Genomic DNA, 27,184 nt, shown 5'->3' with positions numbered 1-27,184 from the left:
AAACAAGCCCTCGATTTCAGTTTTTCTTAATTCACCAGAATGTAATTTACAACTGTTTAGGAGCTGTCACTCGAGCATCTGAGCTTTGCTAGGAGTAGATGTAGAGAGATAACAGAGGAGGATATGGGAAGCTGGAAAGCAACGCTGCAATGGGCAACTCAAATCAGCTAAGCCACTCCCAGAGCAAATCAGAGCCTTCAGACAGTAATTCAGTGCACACCAAGAAGGCAAGCCTTAATTAAATCATTAGCCATGATGCAAACACAAATACAGATGCAATTATTACTAATTATAAATTATTTAATAATAATACATTAATTATCATCGAGGCAAATTATTTTTTGTTGACTCTCACACAAGCTTGTAAAGCTCATGTACTTTTTCTCTTTCAGCTGTTATGACAGCACTGCTTGGGCAATATATACTTCTTTGCTTAAACCCAAAATTGTTCTGAAGGATATATCTTCATCCAACTCAAAAGTAATTACTACAAAATACATTAACAAAATTGTTTTCTTTTCCGTTAGCACCACACTGTAAGCTGGTGGTCATTGATTTGTTTGTGAATCTGTGTGTAGTATTAAAGTGCAGTGATGCTACACCCAACTGGGCAGCCCAGAGTGGCAGAAATTCTCCCTAAGGAAACTGAGTTCAGCACTAAAGAAGAAAACCTATAATTGCAAATTTTCCCTTGACTGTCTGGCACACTCATTACAATCTGATTACCTCCTAAAATCCTGATAAGTATAATTAGTATTTTAATATCTTTGCACTGCACAATTGAATTTTAACACCTTTGCGATCAAGAGGACAACGTAAGCAAAACATGTCCTTTCAATATTTAAATTAATTAATTACATGACTTAGCTGCTTTTATAGGACTGAGATTTTTGAAGCCTAGAATTCCTACTGAATAAAATCTTAACTTGAAGTGGTTTCCCACTAGTAATTCTCTTTGCAACTGCCACTTTTGAAATAAAGTACAGGTGCAGACTCTTTTTGCTATACAAGTAAAAACAAACAAGAACAGACCAGGGAAACAAAATGTCCTTTTGCCCTCTTAAACAAAATTGTCTGGGTAATGGCAAAATTGAAAAATAAAATCCATAGCTATTACCCTCCCTAACCCTTCAAAGGTTGGAAAACACCATATCACTTCTTTTGCTTTCTGTTTTCTTTTGCAGAATACTTCTATGTTAATCATATAAGTAAATGAAATTTAGGACATAAAAATTTTAAGATATTAAATGTAAATAATCCACATTAAAAATATGTGCGTTAGAATCATAACAACATAAAACACAGTAAGCTCATGAAAGATTGCTTTGGATTCATTTGTGAAAATTTTCCATAAGCAGAGCTGTGGAAAGAAACAGGGCTGCTGCTCAAGCTCTGGCTTCTTTTTGTGAGTTTGGGTTTTTTTAATCACTTCTGATATATATCAGGAGTATACTGGGGAAACAGAAACCTTTTGTTAAATGTTTAAATTGTTAGCAATCTAAAATACAGTTAAACATTAATTAATGCAAGTAAAGTGATCCTTTTCCAAATTAAAGCTAATGTAGTTAGCATACTTTACTCTCCTAATAGAGAAAACTAAAATGTGCTCCTATTACATGTCGAAAGGGACAGCAGGTATTTTAGGCGAACACTTTGTGTACTAAAATTGGCTTTGAAATATCTAGTACACATCTGGAAACCTAAACCAAAGTGATATATGCCTGAGAGGGTAGAGTCCAGCAATGCTCAAGCTATATCTGTACATGTTAACAATGTCAGTAAATGGTCTCAGATCTGAACACTATCAATACATATATTTTTGTTCTAAACAGTGACATAAGACAGAAGTTTAATTTTTACCATATTTCATTTAATTTTGTAGCTGACTTGTATTATGTGTATATGTATACATATAAACAAAACTCCCAATTTTACTGAAAAACAACATCTTGTAGTTAGGTGAAACTATATACCCAAATCTGAGGGAATATTTTTGCCAAGTTCCTTTTCTGTTACTTAGGATTCTCCCCAGTATCTAGAACATGATTTATGAAAATGCATTTTGTCAATATTAATATATGGGTTACTTTATAATAGTATATCCTGGATTTTAATTTCTCTAAGAGACAATAGACCGTAGACTGACAAAAACAATTTTAAATTACTTTTCACTCATGGCACTAGATCAAACTCACTTCCCACACACATACTCATTTCTGTATCTCTCATAGTCAAACAGAGGATCATTTTCCTTCTGAACAAATGTTTTCCAATAAAACGATAAATAAACAAAAAAAGTCAAAAGCATATTCAGTTTTCTCACTGAAACTAAATGACAGATTTGAGCTTAAGACACTGATCTCTTTCAAAGCCTAGAAAGAGCTCTTGCAAGAAAAGCTTTTAATAACAAAATCAACAAAGGGTAAACCCTTCAAAATGTGACCAAATCAATTCAAAAGTCATCAGTTCCTGGGATATATCATTACTTTTATTAATTCAGATTTATAAAATAATTGAGTCACGACATTTTTGTTTTGTTTTGTTTTGTTTTCCTGACTAACAAGGACAGAACCACAAACCAAGAGCTTTTTTACTGAGAGATGGAAATTCAGCCTCAAGCTGTTCCAATCTGAGACTCCTGACAATGTGGAAAACACACTGCTATCCATGGATTCAAGTCAGTGGCCCAGGAATTAAACTCTTGGATCAGTCCCAGGTTAACTATCTCAGGAAGGGACATTTGAGACCTTGGAGTTTCCATAGACAGACAATGAAAGTACACAGGAGAAGTGAAATCTGCATGAAGCTTGTAAATTACTTCTGCCTAGAATATTCCATAGAAATATGGTGCGTTTTCACAAATTTGACTTTAATACGAGAAGGAAGAATGTAAATGCAAAGTATTTTTAGGTTTGATGAATTTCTCAGAAGAATCATGAGTAAAAAATGCAGATTATGCTTTGGATCATATACTACCTGGGATCAGAGTATTGCCTCATTAAGTAACTGTTAAACCAAGTATGATACTGTACACATCAAGTTTTCTGCAAGAGCTAACCAAATTTTTAACTATAATATTCGTAACTTTATTAAATATGGTCTCATGCATAATTGCCATCCACATGAAATTAAAACTTCATCAACTGTGTTGTGCCTGGTTGCCTCCTGGAAGCACTGAAAAAGTGCATTTCAGCACTCCTAGTCACTGTAAATTAGCAAAAAGTAATTAGACACTTTAATAGCACTTAGGCTACAGTATCAGCAAGCCCAGTAATTGGATCTCATTAGTTTATCTTTTGCAGTATGGTACTCACCCACACAAACGTACACCCACACAAAGTAAAACCTGGTTAAAACCCGAGAAAACATAGACGTAGATTATAAATACATATATGTTTTTTTTTTTCACTGCAGATTTTTTATTCAATTTTTTGGAATAAGGAAGCAATCATGAAGAAAGAGCCCAAGAGGTTTAGCCACTACTAGATCTTAGTTTATGTACTACTTTAAGAAATTTCTGCTGCAAAATTTCTTATGAATGTTTTCATACATCAAATATCATTTGAAAATACATGTGACTGACAGTGAACTATGTCTCAGTGAGCTTAGTACCGCAATTTTTTACCAAGGATAGTGCTTTTTACAGTGGGATTTTATCCTCTAGAGAAGTGTGCACACATTTGCCTCATCTTGTGATTGAAATCATTGTTGTTTTAGCTGCCTGCACAGAGATTACTGCCACCGTCAAATGAGCTGTTCCTTTGACTAGTAAGTGTCTGAAGAATTGTGTCCCAATCACTAACAGGAAAAAGAGGCACTTAAAATATTCATTTAGAAAAGTTATGGGCTGCAAAAGTCAAATAAAACACCAACTGAATAAGAAAAAGAAAAAAAAAAAAAAAGAACATTATGTTTGACAGGTCACGTTCGAAAAAAAAGTCCTGTTAGAAAACCAAGTTACAATTTATTTTCTTATATAGATCTATTCTCTTTTCCTTATCAGATAAAAACCATTACTGAGCTACAAACGTTATGGACTTTTTTTGTATAACATTTATCAAACCCAAACCCTTTAATGATACCCTTCTTTACAAATAAGCATTACACTAAAATCTAGAGACAAAGATGACTGTAGATTTGCCTTTAGGCAGTCCTGCCATTAGACAGATTCAAGTGTGAGACGTGTCTAGGCTTCCATCTATCAGAATATGCTTATGATATTAATGTTATTAAATATTAAGCTAATCTTAATTATTAATATTAAATGTTTAAAATTATTAAGACATAAATATTAAGATTAAAATATTAAATAAAAATATACAAGCATGCTTAATATATCAGCTAGTCATATGCATAGCCTACTACGTGCTAAACTCCATGATTGATACTACCAATCATAAAATTATATAGAACATAAGATAATTTTCTAACACGTTAATTCTATCTAATAAAATTGTCATTCAAAATTATTTGAGACAGATGTGAAATTTCCCAGAAGAAACCTCCCACTAGTTTTGGATCAGGCACCCTGCAGTTTCAGGTAGTACTGTTAATAGGCCCATCAAAATAAGAATGAGAAATAAGAAATTTAGCACGAATCTCAGAAAAAAGTCTTCTGTCAAAGAAAATCTCTTCCTTTGACAATTCATGGGAAGGTTTCTGGATGAACTGGATTCCAGGACTAAGAGATTTCTGAGTTCAATTACTATACATAGAATATGACATTGCAACACCACTTTATGGAACAGTTGGAATAGGTACAGCAGAGGGCCATGAAGATGATCAGAGGAATGGAGCGCTTCTGCTATGAGGACAGGCAGAGATATTTGGGGTTGTTCAGCCTGCAGAAGAGAAGGCTCTGGGGAGACCTTACAGACACTTTTTAGTACCTGAAGGGGGCTACAAGAAAGCTGGAGAGGGACTTTTTAGAAAGGCTTGTAGTGATAGGATGAGGAGGAATGACTTTAAATTGGAAGGGGGAAGCTTAGATTACACATTAGAAAGAAATACTTCATGATGAGGGTGGTGAGGAACTGTAACAGGTTGCCCAGGGAGATTGTGGTTACCCCCTCCCTGGAAGTGTTCAAGGCCAGGTTGGATGGGGCCTTGAGCAGCCTGGTCTATGGGTTGTGTCACCGCACATGGCAGGGGAGTTTGATCTAGATGATCTTTAAGGTCCCTTCCCAAACCACTCTGATTCTATGATTAGATAAATTCTAAAAAAATGGCCTCAGGTGTTTAAGTGAAATGTTATATTTGGTTACTGTCTATCCCTACAGACACCTCAACTTTTCAATATTAGTGTTGCCAGAAATTCAGTTCATTAGTTTTAACAATACTTTGCACATAACATCTTCACAGTAAGTAATTCTTAGCTGACCAGACAGGCACAGCTACTGGCCACCAGAAAGTACTCTTCTTTTGATTCCAGCAAATCAACTAATAAAATTAATGTTTTCCAGGGTGGGTAGGAAGTGAGTGGGCTCAAACTCACCTGTCTTCTTTTAGATTATTAAATTATTTCATGAGAGGAATCATTTTGATACCCCTCTACTTTCCAGATGGCAATTATAATTCATTGGTGTAGAAAGCAAGGGTGGCACCTGGAACAAAATTCCAAGTTTATCTAGTGGTAACAGCAAAACCAAAAGGTCCAATATGCTAACCTCTGCTCCAAAGATGAACTAATGTCATCATCTTTTGGTATACATTTGGATCTCAGATCCGCCCAGCTAAGTTCCTCACATCAGGCAATGGTCTGCTCATCGCTGACCTTAAATTCTTCCTGGAGTTCATAATAGAGAGCAGCACAGCTTCAAAGGGAGATATAGAGAGCTCCCACAGTGGCACATTCCCTATGATCAAGGTGTTCTCCAGAGAAGTGAGAAGTCAGTTGGGATTACTTCACAATAGAGGTGGATACCTGTCTTGGTTTCCAATGTCCCAAGTAGTGGGACCTCATCAGTTACTGTATAAAAAGAGCATCATCCTTTCCTCTTTTTTGTGCATGGACATTAACATTCAGAAGGAGTCAAGGGGCTCTAAATCCCAGTTAGTCTCTCCTGGAGGCCCACCTTAAGCACACTGTATATCATGTCATAGCTTTCGAGACTGAACCACTCAGGACAGGACAACCAAGCACATTGCCTAACAAAGGCTTAATGCAGAAAACAGGATTAGCTGCAACTGTTTAAGCTGCTAGGCATCTTCTCCTGGACATTTTGATTAGCTCGATGCATCAGGTATTATTAATTGAGCAAAGGAAGTAGATAAGTTGTTGTAGTATTACAGTTAGTCTTTGCAGTTGATGAGAATTGGGCTTGCTTAATTCCAAACATGATAAAGACTTTTAAAGTTAATGTGCATCTCGTACTGAATAATAACAGGAAAATATTATAATGAATAGTTAATCATTACTTAATTAAATTTTCAGGATACAAGGGCTACTAAGCAATTAAGCAAATATTCTGCACTTAAGGGCATAATTAAAGGACCTTCCTGCTTCCTGCATATAACATCATTTAAAAAATTTTACATTTTTCATAATAATTTCTACGAGGAAATACCTGTGAGGCAGAAGGCAGATTATGTAGCAACATTTCATTGTTTACTCAAAGTTGTCATGATTGAAAATAAAGTCTTAAACAATTCACATAATCATCAGTCACAAAAGCAATTGTTCATTAAATCTAGCGTATTAAGGGTCAGTGTCATATAACTAGATTGCTGAAATAATAGAACGTGCTCTTTTTAACTGTTTGATACTTCTGACTGATCCATCACACCGTTTCATCTGTAGTTAATAAAGTCTGTCTGGCACTCTGCTTTTGAGCTTTGGTTAGCTGTGGAGTTTATATGATGGGGCATTATGCTCTCTAAGTACAATAAATATGTACATAAATGTGATATTTTAGGAAAATAGTCAAGATTTATAAATCAAAGTTTATGAACTCTAGCAGTCTTCAGCAGAAGGAGTTCTAGTTTGGAAATACACAGAAGCACTGTTGGGATTCAGGCCACTACACTCAGTTCTCAGTCTCAATGATTTTCACTCATATGAATAAAATAAATAAAGACTTTTCAGGTTTTTTTTTTTCACTAGAAGTATTTCATTTGATTCAGACTCTCCCTTTCCTTCTTTCTCAATCCATCCTGCTATTTGAAACATTCCTGTCACTGTGGTATCGTGAACTGCTCAAAATGACTGGAGACTTTCATAAGAATTCCAATAAAATAATAAGCCATCTTTGATTTGGTAATATCTCCTACACTTCTCTCTCTGACTTACTAAATCACTTCAATAAGATGCTATGGCATTGGTATTGGTATTGTCTACTCTAGTTTACCTGATAGACTCCTTTTTTATTCCATTGGTCTCTTTGAGAATAGAATTTGTTCAATTTCTCATGACACAAATTATTAATAGAAAGATAAACCTAGTTCTACAGAACTGTGAGCAATAGCTAATGTAATGTGGTTATGCTTCTTTTTAATGTACCTTTGAAAGAATGGTTAACTGTATCATGTTATGAAACAATGTCCAACTTAGAAAACACAGAAAAAAGAGCACTTTTGAAGATTTTTATAGTTGCTTTGTTCTGTTTGGCTGACATTTTGATGCATATTTCCTTGGGTTTCCTCCTGGAAGGCAGATAGGCCATGATTATCCTAATTTTAGAGTGTGAAGTGCAAAAAGAAAAGACACACAAAGAAAGAAGTTTTTCACCATCCTTCCTCAGAAACCTTATGAACTGAATGAGTCATCAGGTTTCTTTGTTATTTATCCTACCAGAATGGTATATTTGGGTGTCAGGAAAATAATAAACCAGTCCCAGTCTACACTTTCGTAGATCTGAATGGTTGCACAGCTCTCCCTCCTACTCATAGTCTACTGCGAGACAAAAAAAAAACCCCAAACCAACAAAAAAACAAACAACTAAAAACTCAAAAAAATCACCTCCATCCAAACCACTCTATGACAGCAATATTATAAATCTGCCAGTGCTTTCCTCCATGTCTCACTTTCTCTCTGGGTAAATGCTCATGTCATCAGTAGCATACACCGTCTAATCTCTTCATGAAGACAGCTACCAAGATCCAAAAGGCTGAGACAGCAACTACTTTGTAAAATAAACCAATCAAAAGAAAATAAAAAGAAGTTAATTTTTTTTTCAGTGATGATCTCCAAGTTTAAACAAGTGTTAAGTTCACATGCACCAGTATTCAATCTCAAGAGGATAGTTTGGCAGCAGAAAGAAGCTATAAATTATGAGCATAAACTGATTTTCTGTGGAATCTTTCTTAGGACTTTCTAGAGTTCACATTAGCATGTAGCAGTCTACCACTGTTTTTATGAACAGAATGCTAATTTGAGAGCACACCTACTTTCACTCCTTCACATGACTCTACACAAGAATCCTTAAAACGCAGGATAAATTTTATAGTAACACCACATTTGAAAATTCCTGAGGAGTTCTACTTCAAAATTACAACTTATAAAATAAACACCTTGGTTGCTGAAAACTAGGAAAAGCATATTGATTTCATAGAGATACTTCCCATTGGCCAGCTGTAGGTTTCTCTGTTAGGAGCCAAGAATACTTTCAACAGAATATTTCCTGAGGAGTTTCTGTTTCTTCAGTACATGTCCTACTGGTGCTATGCAAGTGATCTATGGAAAGGAACTTAACTGTATTCTTAAAACCTTAACTAAAGATTTGAGAGGACAGTTGACTGGGCTGTCTTTTCACAAAAAAATCCCTGAATCTCACCTTTTTAGTGTCTCCTTCAGGTCATTCATTTCCCAGCAGCCCTTTTAGCCTCCCAGGTAGGTGGTTCTTGAGCCTGTAAAATCTGAAACTGTCCAGCTTCCAGGGAACTGCACTTTGGGAATACTGTATTCTGTAAAAACTAGTTAAATTAAGAATTAAGAACTGTATATTTCCTGCAACCCTTGTTGTATCCCCTTAAAGTCCACTGTGGAGGGCACCATACGGTCAAGGCTTGCAGAAAGCCATACACATGATTTATTACACTCCAGCATAAACTAAGACCTTAAGAAAACTGGGTTTTGCCTAGGAGAGTTCCATTCCATAATTACTGAAATTAAAGTAGAAAAAGAGGAAGAATATTTGTATTACTTAACTGTGGGGACCTAATATAGCATGTAAAACTTCCTCAGTCCCTTTTGCAGTCCATTGGGGGACAAAAAAAGATGATAGGGGTGGAGTACTACAAACTGTCCTTTGAATAATCCTCTGTCTCTGACATTGTTTTTTTACTGACAGCAGAGACTCTGTGGAAAACTGCAGTGCAGCTAAAATAGGTGATGTGAATATTCCTAAAAAAAAGATTCAGTTTAGCACATTTCTATTTTGGTAGAACATTTTGAAATCCAAGTATCTCAGTGTTATGTTTGAATGAAAACAAATTCTGAAACCTTGACGTTCTTTGTAAAACTTTCAGTTGTTTACCTAGGCTTAGTTATACACTTAGGTATCAAAATTATCCTGATTTTTTGTGACATCTGACATCACTGATGCAGATTATCAAAGGATTTTTAAATCAATCGCACATATGAATCTTTAAATCAATGAAGACAAGGTAAATTGACATTGAAACAAGATTTCACAGGGTGCTTTAAATTCTCCATCACCTGAAGTCTATCTACTAAAAAAGGAGTAATTTCTAAAGCCCTTTCCAACTACAACTGCAACCAGAATTCATCATATTTGAAGCAAGCACATGAATAGAAATGGAATTAAGTACAAATTAGTAACAGCAAGTATGTAGGAGAAAACAACTGTGTAGGAATGCAAAACACTCCTTCTTTCTTCAAGAGAATATCCCTGAAGGCTAACTGAAGTCATTGTCATTGTTCCAACTAAGAAGAAATGTCTCAGTGTTAAGTACCTGTATAATAATTATGAGAAGGAAGAAAGAATTAACTTTGTCATTCTTTCTTCTTGTTCCTTTTCTTTTGTGTATCAACTTGAAGTTACATAAATGTCTTCTATTCAATGATCTTTTTTTGTCAGGAAAGTCTGGGGTTTTAAGAGTTGCAACGGTGCCATGGGATTCCTGTTCACAGAATTTCACTTGTCTTTGTACTCTGAAGCCTGTGATCTCAGAAATACAATACAGAGACTCCAAAATATAAACATAAGGAGCAGCAGGTTCAGCATACTCAAACCACAAATTTCGGAGGAACTACTGTGAAAAAAAAAAGGCAAGTAAACTAAATACTGTTACTAGTTGTCATATACCAATGAGTTCCTGTCTAATTATCTGTTCTGGCATAGGCAAAACTGACATATGTTCAGAGCACTCCAAATAAATTCTTTTATTGAATTTCTCCCTTCTTTGTCCATCGTTTGCTCCTGAATTTCCTTCCAAGATACTTGCTAGATACTGCTAATGCTCTTCCGGATTAAATTGAGAATGTTATTTATAAAATTCTTGTCCAGCCTTGTCTTCTATCTTGCTGGAGTAAAAACTGAAAGAATTTAAAGTTTATTTAACACCAGTTTTATTTCTGGTACACAGAATTTTGGAAATAAGTTGTTAACCTAACTATAATTTACCAAATGGAATTTAAAAGGGAAGAGAACTCTTGATGAAATTTGCTGCTAGGTTTTGATAACTTCTGAAAACATCAAACTGTGGAAATATTACTTTCAGTGGAAAGCCATGAATAGCTTGATATAAATAATAAAACAGAGGTAAACCCTTCTAATCCAAGTGGATTAGGTTGTTCTTTTATTATTATGAAAAAAGATAATACAATTTATGCCAGACAGCATCGGGTAATGGAAAATATAGCTTGCTCAGCGTCTTTGATAATTCTTTTTGTTTTTAATAGAATAATAAGACTGACAGATTGGGTTAATAGAATCAACACCATATTCATAGATCTTTTCAAATTAGTGATAAAGTTGCTATGTAAACCAGAATACAAAATTGTGTGACATTTTTCTAGCTCATATTTTTCTAGGTTTGCTTTTCAGATACCTAATTTAGTTACATGTAACTTATAGTCATGAAGGTAATTAATAGAGTATAGTTTCTCACGTGGCACCATTACCAAAAAGATTGTCACAGTCCTTAAAAACCTCAACATGGAAAATATTAACTGGGCACGGATCAGTTATTTTATTAATTTTTTTTTAGTGGTACTAGGGACATTTTTCAAGCAGTTTAAAAAGAGTAATGAAAAACAATTGAAGACATGTCAGAAACAAGAATCCAGAATGATGAATGGACTGTAAAGCACGCCATTAATGTCCATTCAGCAACATTCACCCCAAAATCTACATAATTTACCACATTGACATTAAATAGTTAGTTAATAACACTAGATTTATAGTTAAGACAATCAGACTGAAAGCTTGAAAGAGAAAGTTACGTAGATTCGCATGGAGGATTGAAAAAGCACTTCTTTGAATCATGATAAAGTTCTGGTAAAATTTTTAGCAGTTTTTTAACCCTTCTGTTAAAAGTGATCAATGAATTCTTGTGAAGTTCTTTTGCTTCAGTTTGGCTTCCAAATGTACATTCATTAACTCTGAGAGTAATGGATTGAGTGAAGTCCTATGAGCTCTGTCTGTGTATGTGACCACACTAGTCCCCTGGACTTCTAGTTTGTGACTCTATAGAAATACTGTAAAAACAGTTAGTTCCCTGAGAGATGTAACATTACAACTCTGCTAATGAGGACGTTTTAGCTTTATGCTTCCCTTTGTATGCAAACACCCTCTGTCTGAAAATATGCTTAGCTTGGATTGCTCATTGTAATTTTACTTGTGCCTATCACTTTTTTCCCTTGTCAAGAAGAGTGAATCTCATTTAAATTAATATGCTTGTTAGACTGCTTGTACTGTTAATCTAAACATCCTCAGGCACAATCTTGGTATCCTCTTGCACTCTCTTGTTTATAACCAACAAAAAGAAGTATAAAAATAATTTTAAAAGAGATTGAATCCCATTACACTGAATGATAGCTTTTTTTTTATATTTACTGACTTGGGAGAATTTTTGATAATATTTTAATAAAGGTGATTATGGTCTCTTTTTATATGAATCTTGAAATTAACATGCAAGATTGACTGTAATTGAAAGGAGAGAATAACATAACACATGCTTGCAGAGAGAGTTAACTGTTTGTCTTATATGCAAGGCAGAGAGACATCCATATATTGAGTACTTGCAATAATGCATAAACGTCAACTCACAGATTTAGGGACCAAGCTCTGAAGTACCAAAGCGTAAAGAGGGATATTTTTTTGAAAATAAAGCATTCCAGAACAAAGGTGATTTTCATCAAGCATAGAGCTGCAGTCATAATGAAGACTGGGAACCTTGCATCTGATTTTGTACTGAATGAAAGCAGTTCCTGGGCAGAATTTTTGCAGGGATGAGAAGAACTGTCAAATGAAATCAGAAACTGGTGTGCAAATTGAGAACTGTAGAATGCTATAATTAACAGAAAGAACTGGCAAGCTTGGGCTTGATGACATTAGTGATCAAAAGTAACCTCAGAGGTTTTGAAATCTTAAAGATAAATTATTCGTAACTACTCTTTTTCTGTATTTGTCTCAGTTCTTGTTAGACTATTGCATTAAATCATTTCCATATTACTTGCAAACTCTTTTATTGCCACAAAAGGTAAAATTATGCTTCATGTAAAAAAAAAAAAAACCCTCAAATTTATGCCCAAAAGATTATTTACTGTCATTTTTCTCTCTCAGTTTTTGGTCTCATTAATCAATACACATATACCTCTAATGTGATCAAAATTAGAAATCGTGTTTCATACTGGATTGTTTTGGGAAGTCAGTTTCTTTCTTTTGACCTCATTTGCCACCTATAAACAAGAAATGTTATATGATAATTTTTGGAAGGAAGCGATTCTGCTGATGTGCAAGCATTCACGTATGTGTGTTGGTGTTCTGGTTGAGCTAAAGGAGAATTGATTTTCTAACTTTTCAGGTTAGCATCATCTAAGTGACTTCATTTTCTGAAAGTTAACTACATGTTTTCAGACAGCGATTGTCTCTAGAAGTGATAACACAGGACACTGATATGCAGAAAGGCCATTGCTTACATCTATCCCTATGAAGATGAACATCATCCTCAAGCTGGTGAAATTCCCTAAGTGAAAGGGGAGAAAGAGTCTCACCTGCAGGGAGAAGTAGATAGAACAGGTGCCACAAAACTGACCAACAGAGTATTCCATTCCATACACATCATAGACAGTATAAAACTGAGGTATCACAAGGGCCAAGTCCTCTTCTTTGATAGCCAGCGTCCATCTGTCTTTTTGCCCCCAATCATGGATCCATGCATTCCTGAATCCAACTATTGATCTCAGCTCCCATCTGCTGCTGGGTCCAGCCTGGGACCTGTCCCCATGCCTGCTTTACAGCATCAGTGGTAACATAGTCATCACGGGGGTTCAATTTGTATATATTTTATTATTTTCTTATTAATAACATTTTTCCTTATTATTATTGATTTATGAAAGCTATTTCAATTTTAGTTTTAGTTTCCAACCCACAAGTCTCTCTCTCTCATTTTCCTCTACCCTTTCACTGTCAGGGAGTGGAGTGGAGTGGGAATTGTTTTCACAGCTGCTCATGTTTAGCTGCCGATCAGGCAGGACCACGGCTAAACCAAGACAGCTGGGATTAGAGAAATGACACATAAAATGTACAACATTTGAATTGAAGATTTTCTCTCCCCATCATACCAAAGCTCTGTGGAAATCAAGCACCATCATCTACTTCAGTTTGCTGAGTAGCAGGGGACTGGACTCAGTCCGAGGCACTCTTGGATGCCACCACTGGAGCTACCCTGCTGTCAAACTTCAGAGCTCCAGAACTCTGGAAAGCAGATCAGAGCTGGATTTCCTACTGTACAACTTGCAATGGGCTCCTTCAGCTTTTTTTCTGTTTCCAGGAACAACCTCAGCAGTCTGTGCTCAGCCTCTTCACGCCTTATACCGTGGGCAAGTAAGCCACATTCACAAGTACAGAAAATCTTTTTTCTGCATGCCAGGCAGAAAAGGACATAATGTAAACAAGTACTCAGGCTCTATTAGTGTTTCCTCATTTTGCAATATTTCAATATTCAAAAGATATCCACTCAATATAATCAAAGCCGCCTTCTTCCAGAGGCAAACCTTCGTTAAAAAATATTTGTTCTTTTTCTTGCCACAATTCTCTTTACAAAAGAAAGAACTTCATTGCCAGACAACAGTTTCAAATTTCACCGTCTGCTTTTCCCTTTCCTCAACTACAAGCACAGTAGACACTTAATCCGAGGTAAATATTTTTGAACCCTGAGAGATAAAAGCCAGCATGCAGAGTTACATCTCACATAAACATAGTCATTTACATCTGACTATGTTTAAGTCATTTGTTGAAATTGAAGAAACATTACAAATATCGATAAGTAATATGATGTAAATAATTGACCAGTCTTGCCCCTGCAGAAATTAGGTCTTTCAGTACTAACTGGTAAGTTAAACTAGTTTGTAGCCTCTGCACAAGAACATTAGAGGGAGCAAGAAGCAGCACACCCATGGCTGATACAGAGGCATCTGGCCTGATGCCGAGTAGGAGGTGTAGAGTGATGCCACCCACAGGGTTCAATGACAAAAACAATTCCTCCCACTTTCTAGACTGTGCCTTAGGCTCTGCCAGCACAAGGTGAACCTTAGTTACAAGAAAAATTTCAGCAAAATGAATATAACTTCATGCAGACAGGTGACACCTCTATGCTTCACCTTACATAAGCAAATTAACAGCCTATTTAGCATCATTCCACAGTGCAACTCGTTGCCTGCATCAGGAACCAGAGTCCTGAAAGCAGTTGTCCGATTTCAGTTTCCAAATCTGGAAGTCCTAGCAGAACAAGTAATCTGATCTGATTTTGCTTGGGTCTTGTGCGTTTCTAAAATTACTGTTTATCATTTAAAGCTCTAAAGAAGCACTCTGTATATTTTTAGATACATGCATGATCTTTTGTCCCGGTGAAAAAAAAAAAAGCAGTTATATTGATTAAAAGTATCAGTAGCTAGCATTCATTTTAACAATATTATACACGAGAATTTATTCTTCCAAGTCTTTTTCTCTGCATATTTCTTTATTCATAATCCAGGTTCTAAAACCCAGCTTCTTTGTTGTTGGTTCCTTTTGTTTGTTTGTTTTTCTCATCTCTGCTGGTATTCACAAAATTTTGAAACTGGTATCCTAAGAAAGACAAATAGAATAAGTAACACATCTACAAAATAGATGTGTACATCTGTGTTAGCTGCTGACACTATATTTGTAGACATTAAAGAGAAAAAAATCATGTTGTAAGTTAAAAAAATATCTAAATACAAATATCTAAAGGGTGAATGTCAAGAGGATGAGGCAAAACTCTTTTCAGCAGTGTCCAGTGACAGGACAAGGGGCAACAGGCACAGACCAGAGCACAGGAAGTTACATCTGAACATGAGGAAACGCTCATTTACTTTGAGGGTGACAGAGCACTGGAACAGGCTGCCCAGGGAGGCTGCGAAGTCTTCTTCTCTGGACAGATATAAAACCTGCCTGGACATGGTCCTGTGTAACTGTCTCTAGGTGAACCTGCTTTAGAAGCAGGGTTGGATGAGATGATTTCTAGATGTCCCTTCCAAGCCCGACTATTCTGCAATTCTGTGATATCTTATCCTGACAAGGCAAGTGAGTTGAACTCATTGAATTCAATTAGTGTCTACTTCTCTACATTGACTATGCAGAGATTTTACAGAATCAGCTCAAACACACTCATATATGTTGTAGGTATCTAATCCTAGACAAGAATTCTCACAATATTCCAGTGGATGTCAGACCATTCGTCAGGACACATACATAAGGTAGTTTGTACCAAGTAGGGAACACAGAAAGACAAATATTTCTTAAATATCTAAAATAACTCCTCTGAAGAATGTCCCAGTGATTTGGGTATAGGAAGCATTCAGCACTGAAATTTAGCTCTAAGTTAATTTTTGTGTTTCCTTTTCATTTTAGCACTAATTGTTTGACAGTTTCTGCAGACAAGCGATGGGTGTTATTCCAGAAAAAAAGAAGCAGCATATTTTGCAGTATTTTACTACTGAAATAGGCGGAAATTTCTCACAAAGAAGCTGTGATATTTGGATTTCCAGAACACAGATTTGAAGTAAATGATGGTATGCAGGCATTGACTACAAATATCTTGCTGCATCAGTAATGGGCAAAAGAGGGTATGATTATGAAATAAGCCCAGCAGTTCTGCTTCATTTATCTTCCTAGCCATGCTGAGCTTATGATACTAACTTTAAACAGAGTTTTGCTTCATTTTTCTTCCTTCTTGCCCATATTCCCCAATTTCCTTTGACATCAATGATGTTTTAATCTGCAAAGGACAATCACTGAATGCAAATTATGTACAAAAAATAAACCTCTGAAAATGAAAAAGTTCATTTTTACTAGCATTACGTGAAATTTCAAATATTTCTTAATGTTTATGTTCCTTCTCTTTACAACAGAAATACGTAACAGTCTTAATAGCTTTGCATATATAACCATTCTTAGAAAACAAACTTTATAAGCTTCCTGATGTATTTTACACACTGCAGTATTTCCTTTTCTGGTATATTTCTACTTTCAGACAAGCTCCAGTTAACCTCAACTTCTTAATTTGACAGTTATATGGATAGTTTTTTTTATTTTTTTAATGCTAAACTATAATTTTAATAGGCATACACACACGACGTTGCAAAGAAAGGACTAGGCAAAATTGACACTTTTTAATCGAGTAACTGTAATATATATTTATACTCAGGGTTTTATCTTTCTCTTAGAGCATAAGCAAGATGTGTTGTTTTTACTGTTGTTGGCTTTCGAATACTCTTGGTAACAATGTAGTGTTTATAAAGAAATGAGACAAGAATTTTCCTTATCGCACCCATTAATAGAATTGTTAATTGATTTGATCCTTGTCTATATTATCTTTCTCTGATGAAATTTCTCAGTATTACACAGCTTATTCCAGCACTATTAGTGAGGAAACACCTGCAAATTAAGAATGATGGCTCTCTTTGTACTTAGTTTACAGCATCATGATTAAATGTCAGCCTCATTAGTACAGGAGCATTTTCACCATTCCAATTATTGCAGCAGCAGTGAAAAATGATAGGGGAAGCAGATTACTGTAGATAACAATTTACTCTTATCTGTACAATCCACAACAAAATCAGTTGCTCACGTATAAATGAAAGAAGCTAGAATAATAATTATTGATTATATAATGTATAATATAATATTGCTGGTTATATATTATATTAGAATACAGAAAAATGAAAGAACCAAGTTGAATTTTTGATTCACTGGCAGAGTTTCTACGTGTGCCTACTGGAAAAAAAAATATACCTGTGTTGTTCCTATTGCAAACACCACATTTTAATCTGGAAGTCACTGAAATGTGAAGAATCACTGAGACATCATGAAGATGAAATCCTCTCTTCGCAGGAACACCAAAGTCACTCCCTTACTGCCGTCAGGGAGAGATGCTTGTAAAATATTTGCTAGTGAATGAGTAATTGCTGTGCAATTACTAAAGCTTATAAAAAAAATCACAGCCAACTATCATTTGTTTTTCATTGCATCCCGCAAGTACTTTGAGACAGGAACTGTCTTTTCTGTACATGAAACAGGTTCTCATCGCTGACCTGAGGCATGACTGAAACTCCAGCAAATTTGTAGCTAAGTAATTAAATTAATGCACTTGCAACCAGATTCAACATATAAGTTCAAAAGTGGTTTAACTAATTGTGACCCCTGAATTTGAAAGATGTGTTTGTTTATGTTCCTTTTTTATTTAAAAATAGGTGTCAGTATTTTGACCTAGCTAAATGCTTCAGTGATGTCTGTGATAACGTCAAAAGTTATTATGTATACAGCTTGGAAAGTTTTCCTTTTTAAATGCATCTAAATAAATGTTTAACAGTTCTTCATCCATTTTATTTGTAGATTCAATACGTTCATGGAATGCTCATCAAATTAATTTTAAGTTTGCCTCCAAGGTCATGCATGCTTGTGTTTCCTTAATTTGAAGCTATTGTTTGTTAGTCTAGCAGTTCCCTCAAGTTTTTCAGTTTTAGCAAGTTTATCATATGCCAGGAAATCTGGAATGAAAATAATTCTGAAAATTGCCTATTTTCTTTCAGTTATTTAAGAGCTAAATCTATTTCATAACTATTAAAGATCTTACTTTGAGAGATTGATCCTTTTTTTTTCCCTTGTCTCATCAATATAGTGGCATCTCATTATTCCCTTCTAACTCACCACTGAATCACATTTAGAATCAAATTGGAAGTGCTTGAATCATGTATCTGAAATGTGAAAAAAAATCTAATGAGTTATCTTTTTGTAGGACATTTTTAAGTTAATTAATTTACTTTGCACAGGAGAGATGAATTCAGAATTTAGGAATACAGTAAAATTACAAGACAAAAAGACTCTAAAGAGCTTTGGGGCATATTTGGTCGAATACCTGCAAGTAACTCTAATTTATGGTCTTAGTGAGCAAAAGGAACACTTATTCAAAGAGTGGTTAGGTCTTAAGGCTATAATGAAGGTAGGAAGCTGCCTTCATATTTGCTTATTTTCCATTTCAATGAAGGAAGAGATTTTCTTTTCTTCTCCCAATGAAATGGGCAAAAAGTTGCCATAGGAAGGATAAAAACTTAGGACAGAGAAGGAGAACATATTTCTTAACTGCTTTGTTTTGGCCTTTAGAAAAAGAATAATACAACTCAGTCAACGTTCTTTGTGGCACAGAACATAAAAAAATGACACAAAACATCTCACAGCATTTCATAAAGCTGAAGACAACTTAATTGGCTGCTTTTGAATGAAAAGCTCTTTTATGCATCAGTATCATATACCTACATTTTAATAGACATGCATTTTACTAAAAGTTTTTTTCCTGACATTTCTTCTCTGAATTTTTTGGAAAAGAAGTACTTGGTATACAAAATTCTGTAAATGGAATTTTTAAATCCTGTTTACTTTGCTTTTAACTGCTTTCTTCTTCATAGAGGAAACAAAGCATTTCCAAATGAAATAAGGACGTCTTTATTCAAGGCTTCATCATGAGTCTTAGGTTATGTACCATCTCTGTAAAAAAGGGTGAAAATGCAGAGGCTCTGTTTCAAAGAAGTGGTGGATCCCAGTTGCAGGGAGTCAGATAGGATTAGTGTTTCCTTACCACATTCCACCTCTGTATGAAGGTCAAAAGGACAATCTGACTGCGTTTTGAACAACAAAAAAAGGCCCAAGCAAATATCACCTTCCCTACCTGAAAAAAAACCAAACCCCCCAAAACTGAAATTTTTCCCTAGTGCTTTTGATTAATACTATCCCCTGAATTAAAAAAAAATAAAAAATAAAATAAAAAGAAAGAAATGAGGCCAAAAAACATATGGTGAAATGGAGAGACAAGTCGAGGCTGTTATCTTCAATCTCTCCAGAGCTGTGCTGGAAAATAAGCCTAGGGGTAAAAAAAAAAAAAAGTTACAAAATATCACCCTGTTTACCTCCCAAAAGGAGAAAGTTGGCATGTACAGATTGTCTGTGATAGTGAAATTAAACAGCAAACAATTACACATCCATACAAGACAATATGCATCTAAGCAGATGATGGCATATATTTATGTGTTGAACTCCTATACATACCCAAGTACTAAAAAATAGAGATCTATAAATACAGATTATAAAATTCTAGATTTCTATGTTCCTCTTGCATAACACTTGAACGTTATTTCCAGTAGAGCTAAACTGCTGCAGAAACATTCAATGCACCGCCAAAATAGTGCAACAGGCAAAGAAAATACATACACAGCTGTTCAAAAATTGGCTCCATCTAACCTCATTGTTAGTGGTTAGGACAGCCCAGTCCATCACAGTATGTCAGACTGCAATGTCTTGATCTGAGTGATGTGGATTAGATTAACCTAGAATTAGGTATGGCTTTTCATTGTGTTGTTCAATTGTACATTAGCTCCTGGAAGACTATCACTACAATTCGATGGATCAACTGACCCTGAATCAGTAACACACATGCCTGTATTGTTGCTTGAAGAAGAAATTGTTTATTTTCTTTTTATGCTGGGCTTTCCTCACCTGCTGTCAACCACCAAATTTATCAAGCTGGATTAAACCTGAAAGTGCCTCATATTCTCCACATTTCATGTAGCTGAATACAATCTGTTATATAACTTTGCCAGCTCATACTCAGCATTTGGAATAGCATGGATTTCTCTTTTGCCTTGGCTCATACATAATAGAGGGACAGGAAATCACCGTGTAGTTCAGTCGAAGTTTATGCCATGGAGGACACTGAAAATAGCTACAGGATGTAGGGCACTAACTGCTGACGGACTCTTGGTCAACAAAGCCCAAAACAGCAAAAGAGGACAGTGTATTTTTCCTGAACAGTAGTTTTTCAAGATCTATTTCACATGGTTAAAATACAGAAACCTTGCAAGACACTCCTCATATTTTAAGATTACCACAGGTCAACAGTGTTAACTTGGCATCCAGTGCCCTCCACCTGTAATGGGTACTATCTGAGGCCCCAGGCAGGACTTAACGAGTTACATCTACTAAGTGTGGGGTTTTTTTTATCATCAGATATATAAACACAATAATATAATACCTACTACTAGCTAAATTTTAGCTAATAATATCTTACAATTAATGCAATTATATTCTTGAGGCATTTAATCTTATAACATTAACTTTTATCAGCCTGTCCATTCTGTAGACAATGAAAGCATTCATCAAACTTAGTTTAAACAAACTGGGGTCTAAGTACGATATATAACTGGAACTCACAGCAACTTATTATGTGGAATATACAAAACCCAATTTGTTTTCCATGCACAGAAACTAAGGAGGTTTGTTTTCTTTCAGATTTATATCCAACAGTGTTTATGTCACATCACCCTAATAGCTCCATGCTTTTTTCCATCCCACTAGACTTTATAACACAGAGTTAGTAGTTTCTTCATATATCCCTGCTCCATTTTTCCCCATGACCCCTAAAACAAATCCCATGCAAAGATGTATGCATCTCCCTCTTTTAACCGCAAACTAGAGCTAGACCAGCAGCAGAGTATGTGATGGTTCTGGGAGCACTTGCTGACTTTTGAGGTCAGAGAGCAGCTTATTTTGCAACTTTCTATCCATGGAGGTATTAAGGGGGAATACTTCCCTCTCTCCACCAATTCACATGATACTTGTGTAACATAGTACTAAAAAGGCATTTAATCTTTTGTTAGATTTGAATAGAATTGGCAGGAACTTTTAAAATTAAGGGAGGAGGAAAGTCAGAGATAATGAAAGCAAATTTGCACAGGCCTCATTTCCTCAAGAACTACATTAAAATTTGATTCATCTACACATGCATGAATCTTCATAAATTACTTTAAGAAATACAGGTATCTTAGAAATTTAGTACAGGATTATGAAAATGTCTAAGCTTACAGTATTAAAGTTCTTTACAAGCCTCTGCAGATGAAAATATATGCAAAATACCTTCTAAGACCATTGCAGGCTCATAATGCATAGTGAATAACTTACACTATTTTTCAGCTGACTATGATTGAAGAGGTGCAGTTGGAAGTATATCCCCAAGTTCTATGTTTGCATAAGATTTTTGTAATCAAAGATCTCTTAGCCAGGCAACTCTCTGCACAATTTTCTCTGTCTAGCATGAAGCTGCATTTGATACAAACTCTTCTAGACAGAATGAAATAAAAATTGCTGTTAATGGTCAGAAACCAGGGCTCCTAATAGTCAGAAATATTAACTTTTCTGTGTGAGATTGTTTCACATTAATCTTACAGTTTCATTCTCAGATACCTTATGTGGATATACATTCAGCAGTTTCTTGATGATCAAAGTAGAAGATGAAATTTCTGGTTAAAAACAGACAGGAAGTCATTCCAAAGCATATTTGAATATCCAGCAATGTGTACTTAGGAAACATATTTAAGAGAAAGAAGAAATAAATTTCTCTGCCTTCCTAATTCAAGTTCTCTATTTTCACAGGTATAAACCCTGACTTGACATCTGTAACATCTCTAAGAAGTAAGTAGCAGATGCTGCCTCATCAGAAGGATGGGATTTTATGTCCATTTTCACTCACTTTATCTTGGCATAAACACCTGTGCAGACTTCAGATTGGTACAGAGCCCATGGACTTTCAGCTTTGGTAGATGGGCCAGCCTTCTGTTCATGGAAAGGCAGTCTACAAAGACATATAACAAGACACTTGAAAATTTATTTCCCGGATTGCTGTGTAATGCCACTAGCTTTGTTAAGCAGCCATCACATCCCTGTGTGGGCTGAGAAGATTTGTACACTAGGCATGTTTACAATGTGCTTCAAAAGGAGAACAGCAAGCAGCACAAACACAGAGAGCATCCTTGAAGCCAAAACCTGACTCAGTGTCAGGCAAGTGGCATACTATCCATTGAGGTGTCCTATCTGTTACAGTGTGGAAACACATTCAATAGGTTTTGATAACTTGGACTTGTGTGGCTAGTTCATTAGTTCACATTCAGTAATAGAAAATCTATTGCCCATGGCAAAGAAAAATAAATGTTACATTATAGAGGATCTACAGCTGTGTAACTGGCTTGATTTTATGAACTCTTACTACCCAGTGACAGGGACTCAGCATGCTGCACTGCATTACTTGAAGTAAGATCCTCCTCCTACTGCCCAGAAACCTACACAGACTCCTTGTAATTTCCTTGAGTCTCCGCTTTCCATTCAGTTTACACCTTCTGTACTCTATTGCTAACAAGCATTCTATATAATCAACTGATAATGTGTTGAGGAAAGACATTGCAGGTAAAAACATTATTGCACTGTTTTCAAGAAGTGGAAGGGTAACTTTGGTCACTATTTACTGTTGAATCCTTAGGTCTAATGCTTCTTACCATGAGTAAGCTTTTACCTGTTTCTGCACCCCCTGTCTCATTATTTGTTGAATTAATACTGACCTGTTTATGTCCTATCTCCTCTTCAAAATTTAAATTCATCTATTCATTATGCCTTTTCTGCTAGAGTAACATCAACATTACTTACTGAAGGACACAATTTTTTTAGCTAAGCATTTCTACAAAGTCATTATTTTACACTGATACAACAAAGGCATCTGACAAAACTCGACTTGAAGTTTGAAAGGGTAACGGGTGAAAGGAGCTGAATCTAAAACAGAGACATCAGTCATGTTCCAATCAGCTGAAGAAATGTAAACAGAATGATGGAGGGCGAAGACTATGAATCTTACAATCATCTTTTTTTTTTTTTTTATTCTTTCTCCATTGTGTTCTTTTGCTATTTATCTTTAATTTTTATTCTTTTGCTTGAAAATCAGGGTCATTCTTCTGTATTCTTGAGAGCAAATAAGTTCTCCTGTCTTTCCTAACCAGTTTGTACTGATACACAGGGAAGACATTCACTGACAAATAGGAAGAGTTTTAAGAGTAAGGTAACTTGTATAATCTTGAACCAGAAGAAAGAAGCTGTCACTGACTCTACTAGGAAGCCTCAGAAAACACTACGTGATCTGTATTACAGACTGCTTAGCTCACTTTTTTTTTTAATTTTTCAGTGACCTTTATGGGGTTTTTTTTGTGATGTGGACACAAAAATAGAGCTACGTCATTTTAGAAAAGGAGAAAAATCTATCCTGATGTTAGCCTAGTGAAGAGATGATCAACCATCCAGTACTTTTCTGAGAACACATCTACACTGACAGCCTGTGATTTATTTTTTTTTGGTTGCTGCAGCTCTGTTTCCATATGCATGTGTATTTTAACTATTAAAGATCTATAAATATAATGTATCACTTATACTACTATATAACACAGTCGGTGGACAAAACTGACTGTAGTCTAGTAAATTCGCACAAAAAAGATACTGCTACTGTGTAAGACAACATTTAACACTCTATTGATCCAAGTAAGAAAAAATAACATATATTGAGATAGCTGTGGCTCAACTGCAGGTATGGTATCCAAAAAGCAATAATCACATTGAAGAAAAATGTGTGTAACAGAGATATCTACAGGACATGTACAGGTGTTGTTCTTAAGGACTTTGGTTGCTTAAAGCTGGCAGTAACCACCGTAATTTTTGAGATTCTTCACAAAATCTTACATATATTCATTTTTGATTAACTATATAAACATTTTTTCCACAAATTCTGAGACGTTTCTCTCTTTCATGTGAGCTTTTTCAGGGTGGTACATAAAAAAACATGCCAAAGTAAAGCTCTTCAGGAGCTTCAATGGAAGCTGCAAAAAAATACAAACAATAAAAATGCTACTATGGAGTACTATGAATAGTTATCTGTATTTTATCTTCATGATATATTATTATACTATTTGAGCTATAAAATTTTATTAAGCCAACCCCAGGGTATTCCTGATCTCTTACAAATGGGGAGTATGTTTTCTGAAGTGAAAGCAATCTTTTTCTTAAGGATTGATTAATCACGAAAATGGTCTACAGAGAATGAAATATCAGATTCATACCAAACTTGCAGGTTTAAAAACAGAGATTGAGAAGTCCTATCCAAAGAGGCTGGGAGAGCACTTTTGACTGGAAATTATACAAAAAATTGTATGAGTCCAGAGTTTTATCTGTAATTTTCTTATAAGAAATATATAAATTTTCTTGAAAGAAAGAACGGCCACTGCATCGACTACCCTTTGTGGAACATTAATTATGAAAGTATTTAAATGCTGCCGTCATTACTTAATGATTGGAATGATAACCTGTTTGGAATCATAACCTGTTTCATCATCAGAATGGCAATTTATTTTCTCTTTCCTTTCCCCATAGATGATTCAGTAAACTTTCTCACTAACCTAGCTCACTCATCAGCTTGAAGTAGTGCTGCTTGTTTCCTAAATGGGTTAGGGGTTGACCCCTGGGAAATCTGATTACTTCACACACTTTAAATTAAATCAGAGTCAAAGCAATTTATTGATTTACTAATGACATATAATTACCAGCAAACATTATGCTCAGAATTAGTATCAGAAACGCAGCAAAACACAGTAATAGACACTTGCAAAATCTTACTACGTACCTTCAAATTTCTAAATACTATTCATAATTCATCCCAAGAAATTCTACGCTACCCTACCCTGGTGAGGTTACCGCCAGCCATGGGGATCAGAATCTAAAGCCCAGGAGTGGGTGCCCTTGGTGCACATCCCTCCAGTGGGATGGGTGGATGCCCTGATCTGGTGTTGTCCCTGTGCCGTACCCTGTACCCACTGAGCCACGTGCTAGTGAGAAAGCCCTGTGCCCCGGTGGGATGTCTGACCAAGTACTCCTCTAACAAGATGACTGCTGCTCAGAAATCTCTTTGTAATGCTCTGCTTGCTATTTAAGTTTGCTGACAGTTTTCTTCCATTTTAATGTGATCAGTGTGAGGCAAAGGACCTCCTGGACAGAATAGGTGCCTTCCACCTCTCCCAGTTACACAGGTCTAGCTCCCACTTTCCAATTTTATCAGCTGTGGTTATAGAGGCCTTTTCATCATGGGCCATCAATGTGACCACTCTCAATGTTTGAGTCAAAGTCTAAGAGGCAGAGCATCAATAGCTACAGTACGGAAAATAGGGACAGATTGAACACAAAAGTCTCAACAGTCATTCAGTGAAAATATTAGTAGTTTAGCCGCAAGCTGTTTCTATCTTTATACTGACACCTCACAGAGCATCTGAAAACAGGTTTCATGACAGAAGAACCATTCTATGATTCTATCACTCTATTTGCAAGTCCTTGCTATGCAACAGGAAGACTAAGGAAAAAAATATAGGACATAAAGGAAGAGTCCACTCCAAAGACCAAGGCAGAGAATTGGGCTACCTGAACAACTACGAACTTACTAATGCAGATCATAGCACAACTCTGACACTACCAGTTTTCAGAATATAAGCTGAAGTAATGCCTATACCGAGCCAGAGGATCCAGCCAACAAGAAAACACTTGGCTAAAAGGTGAACAGAAGGAAGCAGAAGGAATAGTCATGGCTAACGTGTGATAGAAACAGCAAACCTCTATCAAGGCTGAAACTAGTGAAGGTCACAAAAATAAGGGAGAATATTATTCTATGTGGAGGGATGTAACTTTACCAAGGGTAAGTCAAGATGAGGATAGAGGAACTCTTGTATAATACTTATGCCTCAGATAAGTAATGCTTTCTGAGATGCATGTAAAACTAATGCAAGGCTAAGATCCTTCAAGGACTTCCTTCCTCCCTTGCTCATTCCCTCCCTTTCTCTCTTCCTTCCTTCCTACTTTTTCACCAGAATACTATGGTATTACTTGAACTACTAAAGAATTTTAGCTTTGCACGCTTAGACAATTGTTAACTGTCTTTGGAAAATTACAGTATCATAATGCATACAGAGCCTATCTAAAGGGTAAACCTTGGTTAAAACATCCTATAACTGAAAAATGAGGCAAAACCTCATAAGCCAAATGTTTGGGCTTTTTTCATCCCTTATTTGTGAACCAAAGATAAATGCAAGACTGTTTGTGAACATCTTTTTTTAAATAGGATGTGATTTGAGGAGAACTGTGCTCACCTATACCTTCACACTAGCTTACACAGGATCTACAAGTCTATCTAAAGTGAATTAAAAAAAACAATTGCTTTACAGTTAACAGTTAGAGCAAATTATCTCACAAAACCAGATCCTCAGTTTATACCAACCTTGCAATAGAAATCTTTACTAGCATTCTAGTTTTTCAGTTTGGAAAATATGTTTATTTTCAAGAAATAAAAATGCTGGGAGTGCATAAGATAACTCTAGGACATACTGGATAAGTAAAGGCTTCTATATGTCAGAAAATACTAAAGGAATTAATTACTTCTGATAGATACATAGACCAGCTTGGTAGGTAGTTATTTCCTTCATAAAATGTGAAAAAGTGTTTCTAACCTACTTTAAGACAGAACTGATATCAAGTTTCAGGTACTCAGAGACTGACAGAAGCCCAGAATAGGACAGATGTGTGTCCAATCTTTTCTCTGAAATTGTCCCGTTAATTCATATTATATAACAACTACTACTTTC

At 35.6% G+C, this 27,184-nt stretch overlaps 1 protein-coding gene across 1 annotated transcript in view; it reads right to left on the bottom strand.

Annotated features, from left to right (window-relative positions):
- The window catches only part of NALF1 (NALCN channel auxiliary factor 1), a 480,845-nt gene that overhangs the window by 196,535 nt on the left and 257,126 nt on the right, over nucleotides 1–27,184 (bottom strand). The gene's annotated exons all lie outside the window — the stretch shown is intronic.

The sequence above is a fragment of the Cuculus canorus genome, chromosome 1, assembly GCF_017976375.1.
Source record: "Cuculus canorus isolate bCucCan1 chromosome 1, bCucCan1.pri, whole genome shotgun sequence".
Taxonomy (NCBI): Eukaryota; Metazoa; Chordata; class Aves; order Cuculiformes; family Cuculidae; genus Cuculus; species Cuculus canorus.
Note: the sequence above shows the minus strand (reverse complement) of the source record. Positions and strands in the feature narration are given on the sequence as shown.